Source organism: Coffea arabica, chromosome 1c (assembly GCF_036785885.1).
Source record: "Coffea arabica cultivar ET-39 chromosome 1c, Coffea Arabica ET-39 HiFi, whole genome shotgun sequence".
Classification (NCBI taxonomy): domain Eukaryota; kingdom Viridiplantae; phylum Streptophyta; class Magnoliopsida; order Gentianales; family Rubiaceae; genus Coffea; species Coffea arabica.
The window spans coordinates 51,121,910-51,130,903 of NC_092310.1; positions in this window are offsets into that span (position 1 = coordinate 51,121,910).

Genomic DNA, 8,994 nt, shown 5'->3' on the forward strand with positions numbered 1-8,994 from the left:
GTTCAATTTTACATTAAAAACTTATCTCAAACTAGTATTAGAAAGTTTATTTGAAATAACGATAAGATGTTTTATTAATGATTAAAACTTAGTACCTTAAATTATTATAGGTATAATTTAATTTTTTTTGTATTTATATATTCTAAAATACTATGAAAAGTAGTTTCACTTTTTAGATAACCTTGAAAAATATGTACTAAAATTTTGTCCTATTATAAGTTTTTAATCATTTTCAATTTTTGAAAAGTTTGAAAGTTTGGATAACAATAATAACAAACCTTCCTAGTTATTTATAGAATATCACTTGTTTATATATCACAATTTTTATAATTTAACACCTGTGAATATAATAAGATGATAAAATTTTAATAAATTTGCATCTAGAACACAAGAATTAATAAGAGTTAAAGCCCAAACAAAATGAAAAATAGTATAACAATAAAAATGACAAAATTAGTATAACAATTAATATAAGAAAATCAATATGATCTGAACTTTTTTCCTTGGGAGATTGTTCATAAAAATAAGATCCAACAATTAAATGAAAATCACTTGCACATATAATCTATAGTATAATTTAAATTAAATTCAGTTCACGTATAATACAGTCCTAAAATAATTAATGCACTATGATACAATGTTATTTTAACAAAAAAAAAAATTTCACCGAAAGTCTCAAATATCCATGACATACATATGAGGGATATTTTACCATATTTGTATCTAACTGTAAGCACAAATTTCATTGCCGAAAATAAAAGACATGAAAACTTGCACAAATATCAAATTTATTAAATTAAATAATAAGAGAGTTACAATCTCTAAATATTCTTTTTTTCTTTTGATAATTACAATATTTAAAAATTCTTGAATTAAAGAAATTAATCCCTTAATTCTTCTCTTCAAAAGCACTCCTAATTAAAGCATAATAAAATAAAAATTTTAAACTTTTTAATGTAGTAGTTATGTTTACTAAAAAAATCGGTAAACCATTCCTACAATGCTTTGCTTCTCCTAAAAGTACTAATATTTTGTAAATAAATTGGAATAATTTTGTAAAAGATTTTATGCATTTTCATTAATATAATCAAGAGAATTTTGCACCTTTAAAATATAAATAGAAAGAAAGGAAAATGGTATGAGTATAAAGGTGACCAAATGCAATATATATCACATCATGTGTTTAGATATGATTTGTTAAGTAATCAGTAATTTAATCCTGGACAATATATGATGCATATTAATTTCTTATAAATAAAAATATAATTTAGCAATTATGTATTAATAGAATTCATAGTTTGAATGCAATCAATTGAGCACCTATTTCCTTTTTAAGTAGCTATTATTTATTTTATTACTTAGGTTATATATTTACATGTAAAATAACAACAATAGTATGCCAATCCTCGAACCAACAGAACTTCAATTATTGTTAACTAAACTAATTTTACATTGATAAAAATTAGTCTAGAAAATGAAATGTTAATGGCAACAATTGGCAAAAATAGTAATTTTTTAATTTTGGGAAAATAAAAAAAGTTCCCAAATATGGGGAAAAAAGAGATAAAAATATGATAAAATATTTTTCATAGTATTTTAAAATATATAAATACAAAAAAATTTTAAATTATACATATAATCATGTATTATACAAGTATATTACGAGCACTTACCAACTAAGGTACTAAGTTTTAATCATTAATAAAATATTTTATTGTTATTTCAAATAAACTTTATAATATTGGTATGGCATAAGTTTTTTAAGTAAAATAGTGCATTTGTACCATAAATTAGTAAGTTTTGGTCATTAATCAAATTTACTATGTTATAAGTAAGAATTACTATTTATGTATAAAAACTTACTATTATTTAAACTAAAATTACTCTCTCAAAAGTATGTTTGGGATATAAAATAGTAATTTATCTCGTTAAAAAGTAAGTTTCATATTTATTCCAATTTAGCCGTTGAGACACAAAAGTTACTAATTATTACGATTAACTTACTATTTTAGATGAGAAACTTGTTTCCTTATTTTTAGGCTTTATCCTATTTAGATTGATAGGTCCAACAAGTAATCAAATGGTCGCTAAAAGTATAATAACATGTTATTTCTGTGGTCAATTGATTGTTAGGATGCCATTATTTAAGCTCAAAATCCAAAGATTCCTCGACTAGATTTGACGGGTGTGGCACCCTGTTTTGAAGAAGTCGGTTATGATTGGTGTTTTTTGCTTTGTGTTGTGGTGGGGTGGGGTGGGGTGGGAGGCTGGGAGGAGAGGGGGGCTTGCTTTAAACTTGCACCATTGACAGATATTTATGAATTTACATGCTTCTTTCTTTTCCGGATGCCACTCAACTTCTTTTTAAGCTGAAAAACCACGAACCTCCTCTTTCAACATTGCCAAACTCATTCTTCTTTTCGCAACTCATCCAAAAACTCTACATCGATTACTAGTCCACAGAAGTGTCGTGCATAAATTCCCGCTACTTCTTCGTTCAATAACTTGACAAACCCAGACAAGAAAATGACCAAATTCAAGCAAAATGGAATCCTTTGAATTTTCCTTCCAAAACATGCGCAAAAAAATTTGTTCGTTGAAGGTTTTCAAGTCTTTATGTAACAAATAGTTTCTCGTTTGAACGAAATTGGGCTAGCTCAAGTTGATCCAGCACAAGACCCTTCAACCCCGAAATATTACCATGCCCATGTGTTAAGAGACTGCAAATTCCCTCTTGTACCAGAACAAGTCAATGATCAATCGGTAACATATATTATATAGAATACTACTTTTTTTTTTTATTAAGAATTTCAACTTCTTGGTGAAGTTATTTGGTTGACATATTGCAGGGACAATGTTGACAAGAATTCCACTTAGAGGTATGGGAGAATTGTGTGAAGATTTTAATCACTAAAACTTGTACTAGTTGAATGCAGTCAGCCAATGTGAAGCAACTAATAAAGCATCAGTAAGAAATGAAACAAATTAAAGCACCAAAGAAAAACCCAAAATCTCAGCCTCTACACCTAATTGATCACAATTTATATGTCTGGCAATATTAATTTCTTGAGTGTAAAATTTTAATTTGAATCCAATATAAGAATTATTATCACTTTATCCCCTTAACATTTGATAATAGTATCAATTTTTCCCTTGACATTACTTTTTAATCACTTTACTTCCAAAACTAATGGCCAAATTCAACCAAGTTTGTTAATTCATTATAAGTTAAAGGAATAAAGTGATAATAACAATGTAGTAATAAAAGAGTATTTTTATCCAAAATTTGTTAATATGTTGAGTTGAATTACCCATGGGAGTAATTAGTAAAGTGATAATAACCTCCAATATAATCGACATTCAATTCTGATTATGATGGTCGTGCGGCGTCATCAATGAAGCATTTTACCAACCTCCTTGAAATAGGGCACACCATAATCATAACCATGGAGTATGAATGGACGTTTGCATAGATTAGCAAGTGGTTAACCTGTGGTTTCTTGCCCACTAATCTTTATATGGTTGGGAGCCCATGCAACTTGCAACTGCTAAGACCTTTTATTCCCATAGTGATGCACTTAAAAAGGGTCTAAATCTTCGTTTTGTGAGATTAAAGTTGTTAAACCTAGTCCTCATACATTGCACTTGTCACTTGATAATATTAAACCGTGATTACCTACCTTTACCAGGATTTTTCTTAACCCCGGTTTTTTCTTTTCTTTTAGATGTGTTTATCATGTTGCATTTGTTGTTGTTGGGGTTGGGGGTAAAGAGGGAGGGCGGGGGGAGAGGATTACTTTATGCTTCTTAAACAAGGAAAAGGATTTTGGTAAAGGGAGAACTTTTGTGCTTATTCAAGCATGGCTTTCTTGTAGCAATAGAGGCCCATATATAGATTGATTTTTTCAATACTCACGATGTATATGCTATCAGCATTGAATAGTGTATACACTGACAACTATGTAAAATTTAAATTTGAAATGTAATTTTTGCATACATATCATAAATTAAACGGTAATAGTATATATATTGTTAATGTCTGTAATTAATAAGATTTCTGGTGTGTGTGTGTGTAAATATATATATATATATATATATATATATATTAGTTTAGCAATTTTGGATTAGGTGTAAAATTTTCCGAGCAAAACTCTAGTTGACGTATTCGAAGAGAGAGAGCTACATGTCGTACCCTTGAAATATCAAATTTGACCAATTTCGTATCAAGGAAGACACCAAAGGCTTGAAATTACGAAACCAAATGTTGCTTCAAGGCACTAAATCACCATTTCCTAAGGCTTCAATATAATATGCAGCTGATGTAAAAAGGGTAAAACTTGTCTTCCCAATGACCTGTCAATTTGCAGGTAAGCTGGTCAATTCACCACCGGTATATCTTTTATTACTCCAATTTTATGTATGCGTGTCCTCGCAGCTGGCTACGTAAAGCACGTTCCACTTGTACACAGGGTTTAATTTAATAATGATTGCTGACAGCCCAAATAATAAAAAAGAAACAAGAAGACGAAAAAATACACATCGTCATTACTTGTCGTCTCTCACTTTCATCGATTCTTTTTTGTTTTTAAAGTTTGATCTGTTTCGTGTCAATAGAGTCAAATGATGTTAGTTGAAGACATGATCGAGTTGGTGATGTGCGAAGACATAGTACTTAAAATACATCGGAGAAAATCAACAGAGGGCGTCGCTTTTGCAGAAATTCAAGACAAATTGAAATGAAAAGCCGAGGACATTTCTCATTTCTGAAGCTGCACGTGGAGTAATTCAGATTCTACGAAAAAAAAAGAATGCCATGGCACAAGAAAAATGAGTCAGTGTTCATATTGGAACGTGGGCATATTGAATTTGATCTGTAAAACAGGACCAGTGGTTGGCAGCAAGTTTCTTTCACCTACCATTATTGGTGACATCGCGCAAGTAAAATGAAGCTGCCAACACCGGAAGCCATCAGGGTTGTTGACAAGTGACGGCCACACTGCATGAATTTCAAACTTTTTGGGGGGGGAGCCACATGATAATTGTACCAAGATGATGGAGGGACCAAAAAAATTAAAAGTAGAAAAGGAGGAAGCATTTTAATCATAGCAGTAGTATTTCATACTTCATACTATATAGGCTGTTTCATTTGTTTGATGTACGCTATTTGTCCTCAGAGAAAGAAAAAAAAAAAAAAAAAAAAAAAAAGAAGAAGAAGAGCATGGATAATACGTTTTTTCGACTACTATTACTGTTTAGGCTAATTCCATTTTTCACTCCCGAACTTGTACCTTATTTTCACTTTAGATCACAAATTTTAATTTTGAACACTTTGCATCTGTAATTTTTCAAATTTGTCCCATTTAAATCTGATTAATAATAAGGTTAGTAAAACTAAAGGAATAGAGAACTGTGCGCACAACTTATACTCCAGCCACTCTACTAGGTGGTAGGAGTAGTACAAGTATATTATCATCATCATCTCACGTAGGAGCGTGCAAAATCAAAAAATTTCGATTTGCCAACCGAAATAGGGAATTTTGAATTCGATAATTCGGAATGGAAATCGGAATATCCGATTTCGAATTGGTCGAATTCGGTAATGAGATTTTTTAAATCAAAAATTTCGATTTCGAATTGTGAAATTGAAATCGAAATCGAAATTCGGAATTCCTATTTCGATTTCAAATCTATTTTTCATATATATATATATGTATATATTATATATAATATAACGTTTATATTATAATAATAATTTTTATATTCATGAATTCGGTGAAATCAAAATTTCTATTTCGATTTCAATTTCAATTTTGTTTTCACATATATATTTAATATTATATATATGTAATATAATATGTATATAATAATAATAATTTTTATATTAATGAATTCGGTGAAATCGGAATTTACTGAATTTCGAATTAAATTCGGAGTTGGTGAATTCGAAATAAAAATCAGTCGAAAATTCTGATACCGAAATTTTGAAAAATTCCGATTTCAAAGTTCTGAATTACCGATTTCGATTCCGATTCACACCCCTAATCTCACAATCCATATCAGCTAGGGCAAAAAAAAGGATGTTGTATGTACGAACCTTTATTTTATCAGTTTTGCTATTGTTGTTGCTGATTAGATTTAAATGAGACAAATTTGAGAAATTAAAGATTTCAAAGCATTCAAAATTCAAATTTAAAGTGCAAAGTGAGAATAATTTACAAATTCAGAAAAGCTAAAGTGAAATTAATCCCAAATGTATAGCATACGTAAGTATCTAAGTTCATAATCGTTCTGATTCCTCTTTCGTCTGTACCTGTGACTACTTACACACAAAAGTACTACGAAAAGCTTCAAAAGCAATTACACCATATAATTGATGATATAGATAAAATTAACTTTACTTGTTATCTGAGCGTATAATTTTGTTGTTGTAGTGTCTGTTGTATTAGTGCATATTAGTTGAACGGATGAGGGATGAGTTGGATGATTTCGGGGGATAGAGTATAAATGAGAGGTCTCGAATTCTAGTTCTTCACTTATAGTAAAAAAAAAAAAAAAATTAGAACACTAATTGAACAAAAAGGAAAAAGCCTTTGCTAAGCTTTCGTATAAACATTAGACTTTCTATAATAACATTAGACATTCTATAATAACATTAGACAAAGACATAAGGTAATTCCAAATGCTCCAGACATATATGGTAGAAGGAAAGATGATTCTTGTTCGCTAGCACCAATTAGGAAAAATACAGATATAGATCAAGTGCCATTATTAATAAGCGAGTCATAATTAATGTCGCTACTGTTTTTAAAATGGATAATTAACTTTGATTGAATATCTATTATGCATTCATTTGAAAAGGCCTTACCCATGCGAACAAAATGTTTGGGTGAACAAGAATCTGATTGGATTAAACGACCGGCTGTTCCAAAAACAAAATAAAAATAATCAGTGAGAATGTGATTGCTTTTGAAGCATCTTAAGATAAATCATTGTGTAGATTATATTCAGTCCAGAATACATGTACGAGTAGAGAAAGGTAGAAACCCTTTGTCTACTTGGAATGCATGACCGGCCGTCAAAGTACTAATACCAACAAGAATGTAACTACGAACTGAGTTTTCTTAAATAATCTCATTAGTATTTGATTACATACATTTCATATATTTAAACCCCAATTGTTTACCTTTTCTTTGAACTGCACTTTGTCTAATTAACAGTGGAAAGGGAATTTCATACTTTAAGATTACGGCTAACACCCAATTGTACACACAAACACACATGTATGTATGTCTATATGTGCGTGTGTATGTGTGATAACGTTTGGATTGTCATTTTTCCTTCAAAAATTTTATATTTTTTGTGAACAATTTTTCAATTAACTTTTTACCTGTACACATCAAATCGTTACAGTATATATATATATATATATATATATATATATATATATATATATTCATAAAAACTTCAAAAAATAGCAATCCAAATGGGTGCAAATTGATTTAAGCTATCTATTGGAAAATTCTTAGGTAATTTGAACCCTCTATAGTTTGTCATCACAAATTAAAATTTTCTCCTCTAACTAGCAAAATTTGTCTTTGCATATGTGCTCATGTATACGGAGTATATACGTCTCTGATAGTATGTCAGAAAGAAAATCTAAGAACATGTGACTTTCTATTTCGATTACTTGGACACAAATAAACAGGTGAGAATTGCAGGTGCCAGAAACTCTGTGCTACACATTCCATACCTAATCACTTAGGACGGTCGTGTAGTTCTATTAGCCTCTAAAACAAAACCTGCAATCTGGTTTTAGTCTTTGACAAGTTGGAAAGTGATCTGAGGATAATGACCAATGGGTATTAATTAATTGATGAAGTTTAAAATGAAACTCCTGTTTAAGTCAAAACGATCTAGAACGTCAGTTAATTAAAAAAAAAAAAATCCCATCGTGGGATAAAAAGGTGCTGGTCTGCTTGACTCTCCAAAACGCGGCTGAGAATGAGAAGTCTCTGAGAGTGGAATGAAAGCCGAAATGACGTGAAAGATATGGATAATTTCGAGCCGTGAAAGATATGGAGAATTTTCATTTCATAACCAAGTGATCAAGAGGATCTTGTTACTTGTCTTTCAATGCTGGTAATTAATTCTACCTTCCAAACTTACCAGTTTACAGAGTGTTTCTAATCTTCTACTCGTACGTTATCCTAGTATTAAGATACCGTACGATAATAAGGATTTTCAAATATGTTTGGATAGCAAATTTTTCTAAAATAATAATATATTTCGTTTGAATCGTAAATATATTTTTTAACATACTTTTTTGTATTTTTAATTATTTTTTTATCTTACATATATCACAATACCACACAAAAAATGTTACAGTAATTATTTCAAATGATTACTCTATCCAGACAAAGCCAGGCCTATGACTAATGAGTAATGAGTACGATGGTTTTTATCTTACCTACTCCATTCCTTTTTTTATAACTGACATTTAAGAAATTTGCTCTAGTGTACTTTTATCTGTCGTTTTATTATCCCCATACAATATTAATTATTTTTTCACAATTTTACCCTTTTATCTCTCTTTTCCAATACAGGGTTCTTAATTATCTACTCCTAGTAATTATTGCTTTTGGCCTAGTAAAACAGCACCATTTAGTACTCTAGTGAGAGAAAATATGGGTGAATTGGATAATTAATGAGGGTACAAAAGAAAAGTAATGTACAGATTTAAGTAATGAAAAACTTTTCTTAATTAGTTTGCAAAACTTTAAACGTCAATTATAAAAAAAGAGGGAGTATATCACGATATTATATAAAAAAATATTACAATAATTATTTCGAATGATTACTCTATCCAGACAAAGCCAGGCCTATGACTAATGAGTCATAAGCATGATGGAAAAGGATGAAATTGGCTGAATGTCGGTTAGCTTTCTGCACATTTGCAGAGTAAGTTAGCATGGAATCTTCCTCTATATATATATA